The following is a 13,312-nucleotide window of genomic DNA, read 5'->3' as shown; positions in this document are numbered from 1 at the left end:
TCATGGATTTCTTTCAATAATGTCTTGTAGTTATCATTGTATAGGTCCTTCACCTCCTTGGTAAGATTTATTCCTAGGTATTTTATTCTTTTTGATGCAATTGTAAATGGTATTATCTTTTTGAGCTCTCTTTCTGTTGGTTCATTATTAGCATATAGAAATGCAACTGATTTTTATAGATTGATTTTGTACCCTGCAACTTTGCTGTAGTTGTTGATTGTTTCTAATAGTTTTCCAACAGATTCTTTAGGGTTTTCTATATATACAATCATGTCATCTGCAAATAGTGAGAGTTTCACTTCTTCGTTACCTATTTGGATTCCTTTTATTCCTTTTTCTTGCCTAATTGCTCTGGCCAAAACCTCCAGTACTATGTTGAACAGGAGTGGTGAGAGTGGGCAACCCTGCCTCGTTCCTGTTCTCAGAGGAATGGCTTTCAGTCTTTCCCCGTTGAGTATGATGTTGGCTGTGGGTTTGTCATATATGGCCTTTATTATGTTGAGGTACTTTCCTTCTATTCCCATTTTATTGAGACTTTTTATCATAAATGGATGTTGTATCTTGTCAAATGCCTTCTCTGCATCTATTGAGATGATCATGTGGTTTTTATTCTTTGTTTTGTTGATGTGATGTATCACGTTGATTGATTTGCGGATGTTGAACCATCCCTGCATCCCTGGTATAAATCCCACTTGATCATGGTGTATGATCTTTTTAATGTATTGTTGTATTCGGTTTGCCAATATTTTGTTGAGGATTTTTGCATCAATGTTCATCAGCGATATTGGCCTGTAATTTTCTTTCTTTGTATTGTCTTTGTCTGGTTTTGGTATCAGGGTGATGTTGGTCTCGTAGAATGATTTAGGAAGTGTTCCATCTTCCTCTATTTTTTGGAATAGTTTGAGAAGGATGGGTATTATATCTTCTTTGAATGTTTGGTAAAATTCACTGGAGAAGCCATCTGGTCCTGGACTTTTATTTTTTGGGAGGTTTTTGATTACTATTTCAATCTCTTTACTTGTTATTGGTCTATTCAGATTCTCCATTTCTTCTTGGTTCAATTTTGGGAGGTTGTATAAGTCCAAGAATTTATCCATTTCTTCTAGATTGTCCAGTTTGTTGGCATATAATTTCTCATAGTATTCTCTTAGAATCCTCTGTATTTCCATGGTATCCATTGTAATTTCTCCTCTTTCATTTCTAATTTTATTTACTTGAACCTTTTCTCTTTTTTTCTTAGTAAGCCTGGCTAAGGGTTTGTTGATTTTGTTTATCTTCTGGAAGAACCAACTCTTTGTTTCATTAATCCTTTCTACTGCTTTTTTGGTCTCAATTTCATTTATTTCTGCTCTGATTTTTATTATTTCTCTCCTTCTGCTGGCTTTGGGCTTTGTTTGTTCTTCTTTTTCTAGTTCTGTTAGGTGTAATTTAAGGTTGCCTATTTGGGCTTTTTCTTGTTTGTTAAGGTGGGCTTGTATCGCTATGAGTTTCCCTCTCAGGACCGCTTTTGCTGCATCCCATATGGTTTGATATGGCATATTATCATTTTTGTTTGTTTCCAGATAGTTTTTGATTTCTCCTTTAATTTCATCAATGATCCATTGGTTGTTCAGTAGCATGTTGTTTAATCTCCACATTTTTGTCACTTTCCCAATTTTTTTTTCATGGTTCATTTCCAGTTTCATAGCCTTATGGTCTGAAAAGATGCTTGTTATGATTTCAATCTTCTTAAATTTATTGAGGCTTGCTTTGTTTCCCAACATATGGTCTATCCTAGAGAATGTTCCATGTGCGCTTGAGAAGAATGTGTAGTCAGCTGTTTTTGGATGGAGTGCTCTGTATATGTCTACTAGGTCCATCTCGTCCAGTTTTTCATTTAAGTCTACTATTTCTTTATTGACTTTTTGTCTGGATGATCTATCCATTGTTGTAAGTGGGGTGTTAAGATCCCCTACTATTATTGTGTTGTTGTTGATGTCTCCTTTTAGGTTTTTTAATAGTTGCTTTATGTACATTGGTGCTCCTATGTTGGGTGCATATATATTTATAAGTGATATGTCTTCTTGATGGAGTATCCCTTTTATCATTATATATTTCCCTTCTTTGTCTTTCTTAACCTGTTTTATCTTGAAGTCTACTTTGTCTGATATGAGTATGGCAACACCTGCTTTCTTTTGTTTGCCATTAGCTTGGAGTATTGTCTTCCATCCTTTCACTCTGAGCCTGTGCTTGTCTTTAGTGCTAAGATGTGTTTCCTGAAGGCAGCACATTGTTGGGTCTTGCTTTTTAATCCATCCTGCCACTCTGTATCTTTTGATTGGAGAGTTCAATCCGTTTACATTTAGGGTAATTATTGATATATGAGGGCTTAATGTTGCTGTTTTGTCACTTATTTTCTGGTTCTTTTGCATTTCCTTTGTTTCTTGTCCCATTTGTTTCGGACTGCCAATTCAGTTTGGTTGTTCTGTCTTATGACTCTTCTAGTTTTCTCTTTGTTTATCATATGTGGTTTTGTTTTGATTATTTGTTTAGTGGTTACCTTGAGGTTTGGGCAAAAAATCTTGTATATGAGATAGTCCATTATCTGATAGCCTCCTATTTCCTTATACTAAGTCAATTCAATCACTTTCCTCTTCCCCTTCTAAGTTGTTCTTGTTATACCTTATTCTATCTTGAGTTGTGGCTGTGTGTTTACAGTGATGAGGTTAAATTTATTTTTGGTGAGTTTCTTCCTTTGATCTTTGAATTTAGTATTTAAGTGGTTGCTGACCTATTCCGGTAACGATCTACTATTTTTCTGAGTTTGTCTATCTACTTTTCTCCTTGCTCCAAGCTTTGTGTTCCCTTTCTCTTCTTTTTTTCAGGCCTGAGGGCCTCCTTGAGTATTTCTTGTAGTGTGGGTCTCCTGGCCGTGAACTCTCTTAGCTTTTGTTTATCTGGGAGAGTTACTATTTCTCCATCATATTTGAGGGATATTTTTGCTGGATAGAGTATTCTTGGCTGAAAGTTTTTGTCTTTCAGTATTTTGAATATATCATTCCAGTCTCTTCTAGCCTGTAAAGTTTCTGTTGAGAAATCTGCTGAGAGCCTGATGGGAGTTCCTTTGTACGTTATTTTTTGTTTTTGTCTAGCTGCCCTTAATATTGTTTCTTTGTCATTGACCCTGGCTAGCCTTACCACTAGGTGTCGTGGTGAAGGGCTTTGTCTGTTAATATATATTGGTGTCCTGTTGGCTTCACTTACTGGTATTTCCTGCTCCTTCCCCAGATTTGGGAAATTCTCAGCTATTATTTCCTTGAGTAGGCTCTCTGTTCCTCTTTCCCTCTCTTCTCCCTCAGGAATACCTATAATTCTTATGTTACATTTTCTAATAGAGTCAGATATTTCTCGGAGTCTTTCTTCATTTCTTTTTAGTCTTAGTTCTCTCTCCTCTTCCATCTGGAGTATATCTGTATTCCTATCCTCTAAAGTGCTAATTCTTTCCTCCATATTGTCAGCTCTGTTCTTTAAAGATTCCAGATTCTCCTTTATCTCCTCCATTGTGTTCTTCATCTCCATCAACACTGATTGGTTTTTCTTTATGATTTCAATCTCTTTTGTGAAGAAACTCCTAATCTCATTGAATTGTTTGTCTGTGTTGTCTCGTATTTCGTTGAGTGTTTTTATGATAGCTATTTTGAAATCTCTGTCATTTAGATTATGGATTTCTGTGTCTTCGGGGTTGATTTCTGGGTGCTTGTCATTTTGTTTCTGGTCTGGTGATTTCATATATTTTTGCATTGTGGTTCCTGTGTTGGTTTTGTTTTTCCTCATCCTGGAAATCTCTGGTTGCAATTTCCACCTGCCGCCACTGTCTAGTGGTAAAGGGCTGTGTAGTCTAAGCCCCCTGCGCTCTGCCCTGGTTTTTCTGCTGCGATCCACAGTTTTGTTTTTTGTTTTTTGTTTTTTTTTCCCGCTGCGATCCATGGTCCAGTCGTTTGATCAGGTCTGCCACGGATCGCTTGGTCTGGTCTGTCGCAGATCTCTTGGTCTGCCGCGGATCCCTAGGTCTGGTCTGGTCAGTTGAGCTGTAGGGTCTGGTTTGCGGGGGGGTGGGGGGGGCTCTCTCTTTTGCCCTCTGGGTCCCTGATGTGGGAGGCTTCTCGTTTGCCCCTCTTTATCCGCTCTCTGGGGTGCTCAGATGTTGATGGTAGCCCTGTGGCTCTTCTGAGTCCTCTGTGCAGGAGTTTCCCACTGTCTGAGAGAGTCCGAAGAGCTACGGTTTCCCCGCCGAGGGCCACCCCTCCCCCCTCTCTGGGAGCCTCGCGGACCAGGATCGCTGATCTGATGGGGAGGGAGAGGAGTTCTCCTTACCTCTCCCCACTTCCTCCGGGGCCCAGCACCTTCCGCTCTCAGATGTGCGGCAGTGTGGATCTTTCCGCTCTAGCTTTTCACTGTCTGGGATTCCGTTGTTGGTCTGTGACTGTTCCTTTTGTTGTATCTTGTCGGGGGAAGAGTTCACGGGAAAGCTCACTCCGCCATGATGCTGACGTCTGAACTTGCTGTTTTATCGATTTTTCCTTTTATGGGTAAAAAGCTTTGTGATTTTTCACTCTCAGGAGTGTGTTTCACATTGGGGTGAACTACTTCCTCTTGTTCCAGGACTGGACATGTGACTCATGTGAACACATCAGTGTATGTTGCATTCTCATCCTCTAAGACTGAGCAAGTAACCCAGGGCAGGTTTGTATCAATTTTGGGATTTTACTGCAATGAGGGAAAAGAAGTTCTCTCTCTCAATCTCTTTCTCTCTCTCTCTCTTTTCCTAGGATTTTGAAAACAGTAGAGAAAATTAGAGCAGAGAAATGGAAGGAGAAGGAGAAAATGGGGGAGAAAGGAAGAGAGAGATGGGGGAGGGGGCAGATAGATCCAGCTGTGCCTGAAGCAAGAACTACTGCTGGACTTTTTGCTAACAGAGTCAATCACTTCCATTGGTGAGTGTACCTTCCTTTTGCTCCCTTTTAAAGACATTGATCCAGCTATTTGTCTTCTATTTTATAATCATTATTCAATCATTTAGAAAGTACTCTTAAGCTTTAAAGTAAAATAATTCTTTGTTAGTCTTCACAAATAATTTGGAACCAAAAAAACACTTGTCATTTTCTTAACATTTACTGTGACAAAATGTTTACTATTACAAAGAGGTTCACACAACCTAGGTCATTTGTCTCCTCGATAAAGTAGAAAACAGAGATAAGAGAAGACTTTTGTTCTCATTCGTTCCCCACCTTTGAGCTTTGGCTATTGTATTAGCAGTCTAATGATGACAAGTGATTTGGGTTCCCTGGTCACCTCATTAATCACATTAATGATGTCAGACACCAAAATGAAGGTAGAGAAATCACTTGCCTATCATCCAATGTCTTTCAATTAGGAACTCCGTCAAGAGGTTTTAAAGACATTGACATTGACAGCTAATAGACATGTTAACTAATCGATGTTGATAGCAATAATGAAGCAGCCAGATTCCAAACTATCTAGCAGTAACCTGGTGGGACCTCAAATGGGAAGGTGTTGGAATCTCTTAAAATTCAACTTACTTTTTGCTTGGATGGAATTATTTTAGTGCAGGGGTTGTGAGAGTGGGCAGAGGTTGGGCAGGAGACAGATTGAGTTTCAATCATTTATCAATGTTTAAATTATTTTCCAGGGAAGCTCCCTCACAGGTTGGAGGGCAGGGTTATTGTTTGAAAAGATAACCATCTTCAACCAACAGCCAAACAGTTGTTTACATTGATTAACATTGTTTATCTCTTTCAGATTTTTAACAATCTAGCAAAAGTCACTTAAAACCAGCATATGGAAGGCTAACTCAAAGGACTTGGGGAGAATTTTCTGCTCCTTTAAAATTTTGGGAAAGAAATTTTGGATTCTGGAAATTTCTGGAAAACTCCTCAAAATTATTTTCATTTCCATACTTCACCTCAGGGTTCTTTCCTAACTTTTAAAGATAGATTGAGAAATAAGAGAGGGAATCCTGAAATCCTCTCCCAAGAGTCTTTAGAAAAGCCACCCCAAACCCTCTTTCTTTCTGAATGCCATGTTTTTCAACATCTAGTCCCAGCATAGCTCTTGTTCACATATGGTATAAGTAAACCTCAAGTTTTAATATCTTGGGCATTTATTTAAAAGGTAAGGTTGCCCCTGGCAAAACCAACCAATCAACACACTTTGTAACGCTTCCTTAAGTGCTTTGTTTGGGGAAATCATGACCTGACATTGTTAATATGTTCTTTTGAAGTGATGATTTATGGGATGTATTGTCAGGATTTGAATGCTGCAGGGTTAAGGAGTTTTGTCTTTTTTGTTTGTTTGTTCTGTTTGTTTGAAGTAATGCAAAAACTAGTTGGTGTTGGCTCCACAGCTTGAACTGCCCACCTCCTAGGAAGAATTTAAATGTCTAAAGTATTGACTTGGTTGGTAGTGCTTTTAAAATATGTGTTAAGTGTTTGGCTCTGCCTGTCTCAGGGATTAGCAGCTGACTTTAAATAAAAAGTCTAATGCTTTGTGGCTAATGCTGTAACACCCCATGGAAATCCTCATTAGTCCCTTTGAAAGAGCCTTCATGCCATTCACTGTGGTCTGTTGCCCTAGATAGGCAAGAAAGATGACCTATCTTGCATCTGGGAGCCTAAGATTGCCACACAAGGGTTTCCAAATGTTCTTCAAGTGCTATGCCAATAACAGGAGGATAAGGGTGGAGCTATGTGCTAAAACACTTTTACTTTCCTGAGTGGGTAGGACTTAGATGTAGTAGATGCTGACAATAGACAATGTCGGTACATACTTGAAGATCCATTACTCCCAATGAACCATGACTGAATAGTGCTGGCGTATAGGAGGAGAACCTAAGGCATTAATGCAGGGAATTGCACCTTGATAATTCTTTGTGTAGGGAAACCTAACATATGGGGAGCCTTGCTATAGCCTTTGTCCAAGAAGTGATGCCAGACTTATAGGAAAGCTAGTTTTAGTAATGGGAGTAGATAGTTTCCCTGTAGCCTAACCTAGTAGCTTGGGCAAACTATGTTAAGCCCTCCACATTCCGAAACTCTTTAAGTAATATCTACATAAGGTTAGAGGTGGAGAGACAGTAAAGATAACAGCCCACCTCTCCCCGGTCCTCCAATTTGAATACACTCCCTCTAGGTATGTGGCTAATAATGTAAGGAATAATTCGTTTGTTGGAATATCTGAGACTTTGTTCCAGAGAAAATCAAGAATAGAGTTGTGTCTAGATGAGTAATGGAAATATGTGTTTTTTTACATTTTCTTTTGTGTTTCTCTCTTTCTTTTGCAATTTTTCTCTAAGATGGGCATAGACTACATTTCAAATAAGAAAAACGTTATATTTAAAATTATGTTCAGTATTTTCTAGCAACGAATTTCAGCTCCTGTCTCTTACTCTACTCCCTTCCCAAAGGATTGCGCCCAGGCAGAATGCAAGGATTTCAGGACCTTATCTACTCATTTGAAAACATTCTTGAGATCCATCACAAGTAGCAGCTGTTATAAGAACTTTCTGCTCCCTTAAACACCTAATCCCCTGTGACACATTCCATTTATCCTTCTTTTGTGGAGACTACAGCTTTAGCTGCCCCGTGTGGTGAGACTTGCTGATTTTATTTCATCGCTCTGGATTGCTGCTTTTAGATTGCTTGAAAAATGAATTTATTCTGTAATGCTCAGCTTGTCATGTTCCTCCTTTCTCAAGTTACTTTTCTAAAGTATCCTCCGGTGTCTAAGACAACTCTTTGTCTACTCAATATAATTCTTGTCTTTTACTTTATACCTGCCAACCATTTTATATTGGTAATTTGTGCAGGTCTGTGTTAAGAGCTTCTTTGAAGAGCAAGTAAATTATGACTGCTTTGAACTCCCTCTAATCAAAACTTGCTGTTTGAAATTCTGCCTGTGGCTTCACTTCTGCTAACCTGTGGACAGCTTTGGCATAGTCATCTTTATTCTTTCCACCTAATGAAAATTTGGGCTTAAAGGAGTGATCTTTTTATTTTCCATTTCTAAAGATGCATTTAACTGATCAAAATTATCACCGAGTTTTGGAGTATCGGATTTAGAAGAGACCTCAGTGACCATCTGGTGCAACCCTCTCATTTGTCAGGTTGAGAATAAGGAGCCTCACACCTCAAACATGGTGACCAAACTAAAACCAGAATCCAGATCTCTGGTCTTCAAGTCTAGTGCTTTTTTTCATACTATATCTGGTCTACTTACTCTCTTGGAAAATGTGATTTCATTTCCTAATTTGCAAAGCAAAGAAATTTAAAGAATGCAATCTTGATTCATCAGAGGGACTTTGGTTGCAAACGGCAGAAAGTGACTAGGGCCATTTTAGGCAAAAGGGAATTTGCTGAAAGGTCGTGAGAGGCTCACTTAATTCCTTAGCACAGATTTTCAAAATGGGAACTGATTAGGAGAACTCAGAAGGAGAAACAGCATGTTAACTGACCAAGATGGCTTCATTGTTCCTCTCAGCTTGACTAAACATTATATTGGTTTCTTCTTGACTCTAGGCCCCTGAGATCCCTTTTCTTAGAGGATTTTTTTGTGTGTGTGAGGAAGATCAGCCCTGAGCTAACATCTGATGCCAATCCTCCTCATTTTTTTTTTTTCCCCGAGGAAGACTGGCCCTGAGCTAACATCTGTGCTTATCTTCCTCTACTTTATATGGGACGCCGGCACAGCATGTCTCAACAAGCAGTGCGTCGGTGCGTGCCTGGGATCCGAACCGGAGAACTCCAGGCTGCCCCAGCGGAGCGCGAGCACTTAACCGCTTGCACCACTGGGAGGGCCCAGTCTTAGAGTATTTTCTTTGGAAACCTTGCAACTATAAATTCTTTCTCTGCCCCTTTGAGATATAAATCTTCTCCCAGCCTCCTGCCAGTTTTACAACCCAGTAATATTTTCCTTAAGAACCTAGGAGTCATCTCTGAAATATAACCATCAAAAGAGATAGGGCCGCTATCTCCCAGTCTCTGTAGGAGGTTGGGGCCCAACTTTGATAAGTGCCAGTTAGTAAACACAGATGGCCTTCAAGATTTGTTCAATGCCTGAGTCAGGTCAAGAAGCCAGGCACCTTCCATCTTTTTGCTCTACCATCCTTGACCTGTTTGTTTTTCATCCTGAAACTTACTAATGGCTACACAATGGCTGCCCAATGTCCATGAGATTATCACATTTCCATTCAACAGTAGGAGGCAGGACAGTGGCCAGGGCGGCTAGAGATCTACTTCTTTTCTTTTATCTGGGAAGGATAGATTGCTGTTCCAGAAGCCCCCAGAAGCCCACCTATATTTCCCCATAGGTTTTATTCTCTAGACATAGTTCACATGCCTCTAATTAGTGACAAAGCCAATGGGATTAGAAAAAAATAATGATTTATCTCCTAGCAATGGACTAGAAAAATAAATATTCATCCCCTGCTCCCGGGGTTGGAAGAGAAGCCTATTTTCCTCAAGTACATTGCTGTCAGTCTGATGCTTAAACAAAAGAGTGTCATTGTTAGCCAGGGAGAAGGGTGAGAAAGGCAGTGATGTAGAGCATGTTTATCACAGCGTTGTTTATAATTATGTAGGCCTGGAAACAGGTGAAATGTCCAATGGTAGAGACGTGTATGAATAAGTCAGAAGTTCATGTTTTTGAAGGATATTTAGTGATTTGAAGGATATTAAATGCTTCTGTGGAAAAAAGCAGGTTTCCAGAAGGATATCTGCGGGGGTGTGGGGGAGAGGAATGAACATGTCATTTTTACATGTTATAATTGTGTAGATTTCTTATGTTGTTTTTTATACTTTTGGGTCTTTTCCAAAGACCCAAAATTTATTTCTATGAAATAAATTCTGTAAAAGTTATCCCTTCAGTTTTGCCTAGGGTAGAACTGGAATCTGATGTTGATTTCAGAGGCTGAATCGCAGTTTGTTTGACTGTCAGTGTAGAATTTAAGTTGCATGTAATAACTGCTCATTTATAGCTCACAGTCTGAGGATGAGGAAACTGAGGCCAGATAGGCTAAGTAACTTGTTCACAGTGCTGAGAAGGGGCACCATCACTTCTTACTTGGAAGACTATTACTAAGCTAGGCCTCCTTGTTCATTCTGCCCCACCTACTGTTAGTTCCCCATCCAGGAGTTAGACTGAGCTTTTAAAAACCCAAGTCAGATGATGACACATGCACTTACTCAAACCTTCTAGAAGCTTCCCATCACACTCAGTAACACCTATTCCCCTTACCATGAACCTATCTCTAGCTGTCTTGCCTACCTCCTCGTCTACATGGCTAATTTAGTCTAGTCACAATGGCTTCCTCTTGTTCCTTAGTCTGGCAAGCTTGTCCCTCTTTAGACATTTGTGCTTCCTGCTCCCTCTTCTGGGAATACTCTCCTGTTAGATCTTCAAAGGCTTACTTCCTCACCTTCATTCATTTCTGTTTACGTGCCTTCTCCTTGAAGAGGCCTTCCCTGACCACTATATAATGTAGTCCTACCTATCTCCATCACTCCTCCTTTTGTATTATGGATCCACATCATTTTTCTTCATAACAAGGGATGCTCTACTCTGTGTTGATTTGTTTGTCTGTCCTCCCTACTAGAATGTAAGCCTCATAAGGGTAGGGACTGTCTTGCTTCCTGCTATATGCCTAGTGCCTAGAAGAATGACTGTTACACAGTATGAGCTCAATAAAATCTGTTGAATGAGTGTATCAATGACAGAGCCCGTGTTTTCTCACCCCAAATCACATGCTCTTTTCATTATACCTTAATAAGAATATTTGTATGGTTATAGATTATTTTAGACATATATCAATTCATTAATAATTAGAATATTTTTCATAATTTTCCATTAAAACTAGAACATCAAGCTGTTATTATTTCTAAAACAGCTGTTTTAGAAGACAGAAGAAAGTAAAGATTCATGTACATTAATCTTCCGATAAGTCTATTTTCTGAGTTTACTTCTAGAGAAGGGAACATTTATGGTCACCAGAAAGTCAGTTTAACTTGTCTATAAAGATTTATTACAATTTATTTTTGCCTACTGTTTAAGCCCTGCTATAAATTAAAATAGGTAATTAGATAATAAACTATTTATAATGTATTACAGCTATTAGTGAGCTCTAAGTATTCAAAGCATCATTAGTATCAAAGTGCATAGAGATGGAAAAATGTAGTGTGACATTTACGGTAAATTATGCAACCCTTTAAAGCAAAACAAATATTTCGGTAATGTGTTAATGAATCCCGAGTATAATGTCCAGTGACTGAAATGATGGTGGGTGGGCAATGAGAAATGAGTTTGAAGCTGATGAGTTCTTAATGATGTTATCTCTTCATCTTTTGCTCTTTTATTTGCTCTTAATATTCAAAATTCAATTTGAGTTAGCTCCTTAGATAGCTGATAAACTTCATCTCATTTTTCAGTGATATATATTCCATTTCCATAATTCTTAAGTTTTGATTCCTAGACTATTAATAATAGAAAATGATATCTACCATTTAGAGAGCATTTATAATGTGCCAGATGTTGTGCTAAGTTCTTTGCACTATTATCACATATAATCCTCTCAGCAAGCTTTTTTTCTTCTTCTGTTTTCTTTAGACTTTTTATTTGAAATAGTTTATGACTCATTAGAAGTCGTAAAATAGTACAGAGAGTTCCTGTGGACCCATCATCCAGCTTCCCCCAGTGTAATAATATCTTACATAACTGTAGTACATTGTCGAAACCAGAAAAGTGACACTGGGAAAATATTATTAACTTGACTTCAAACCATATTCAGATTACATCAGTTTTACATACTTTTTTTTTTTGGTGTATATAGTTCTATGAAATTTCACCACATGCATTTTTCACGTAACCATCATTGCGATCAAGATACAGAAGTGTTCCATTGCCACAAAGAAATTCCTTCGTGTTGTTCCCTAATAGTAACACACTGCAGTCTTAACACCTCATAACCACTGATCTCTTGTCAATTGCTGTAATTTTATTACTTTGAGCATGTTATATAAATGGAATCTCAGCAACCTGTTGAAGCAGTTATAGTTATCTTCTCCATTTTAACCTAGGACATCAAGCCACCAAGAATCTGGGAGGATGCCTTGCTGAAAATGAGCCACCCAGTAAGAAACCAGTTGGGATTGGGACACAGGTTTATTTGACTCCAATGGCACGCTCTTATCTATGCTGCTAATTTTTCTTCTACTACTTCATAAGCGATAAATGCCTAGGTCCTACTGATGTTAAAATTATTATTTCCAGGAGCTATACAAGTTTCTTTTTGAAAAATTCTGGTAGTTTTCCAAGTGAAATAGTCTTTTTATTTTTTATTTATTTATTGTTTTTGTGAGGAGATCAGCCCTGTGCTAACATCTGCCAATCCTCCTCTTTTTTTGCTAACATCCGTGCCCATCTTCCTCTACTTTATATGGGACGCCACCACAGCATGGCCTGCCAAGCAGTATGTTGGTGCGCGCCTGGGATCCGAACCGGCGACCGGTGAACCCTGGGCCGCTGCAGCGGAGCGCGCACACTTAACCACTTGCACCACTGGGCCGGCCCCTGAAATAGTCTTTAATGAGTTCTTTTAGATATTTCTATTTGAGTAGAATAGGACATTATAGAATGTGTGATAGCAAAGCTCATTTTGGAGGACATCATCTACCCTACTACCGTTACCTGGCCCTGTCTTAATGTTATGTGCAAAGGACATTTTGACTAATCTGATGTTAGGTATACCTTCCAGTTAAAAGATTTGCCAGATTGGAGGATTTACAGGGGTCAGTAAAGAGAAGTAAATCAAAGATAGTTACAAATGTAACAATATTAGGATGAGAGACAAGTACAGACTTTTAAAAACAAAATCGACAAATATCTCTACTAGGTAGTTTAAATCAGATTGCAAGCTGGTGGATTGTGTAATGACTCTTGCCTACAGGTATTTTTATTTGGCCTGTGCACTGTTTGAAAAAGATTGTTTTGAAATAGTTACAAATATCTAAAAATAGGAAGCTTTAATACAGACTCTGAGTTTCTGGCTTCTTTTGGAAAATCAAATAAATCTGGGACGTTGGTTCTCCATTAGAGCTGACGCTAAGTCATTACTTTCTCCTCTATGCTGAATATATATGCTTTTCAGTGTGCCATAGTGCCCACTGAGCCCAGCTGAACCATTTTGTTATCTGCTGGATGTCATATGCATTTGAGTTTGTGACATCTCATGAAGAGGCTGAGTGAGATGATCTCTTGAGATTCC

The 13,312-nt window shown here is 38.8% G+C and overlaps 1 long non-coding RNA gene across 2 annotated transcripts in view; it reads left to right on the top strand.

Moving 5' to 3' along the window:
- LOC131408558 (uncharacterized) overlaps positions 1-4,887 on the top strand; it is a 145,441-nt gene extending 140,554 nt beyond the window's left edge. For both annotated transcript variants that reach the window (XR_009220783.1, XR_009220784.1), the window contains 2 exons: positions 4,642-4,722; positions 4,809-4,887. This is a non-coding gene — a long non-coding RNA (uncharacterized LOC131408558). The remainder of the gene's footprint in view (positions 1-4,641; positions 4,723-4,808) is intronic.
- Positions 4,888-13,312: the final 8,425 nt, after the last annotated feature.

This window comes from Diceros bicornis, chromosome 1 (genome assembly GCF_020826845.1).
Source record: "Diceros bicornis minor isolate mBicDic1 chromosome 1, mDicBic1.mat.cur, whole genome shotgun sequence".
Lineage (NCBI taxonomy): Eukaryota > Metazoa > Chordata > Mammalia > Perissodactyla > Rhinocerotidae > Diceros > Diceros bicornis.
Note: the sequence above shows the minus strand (reverse complement) of the source record. Positions and strands in the feature narration are given on the sequence as shown.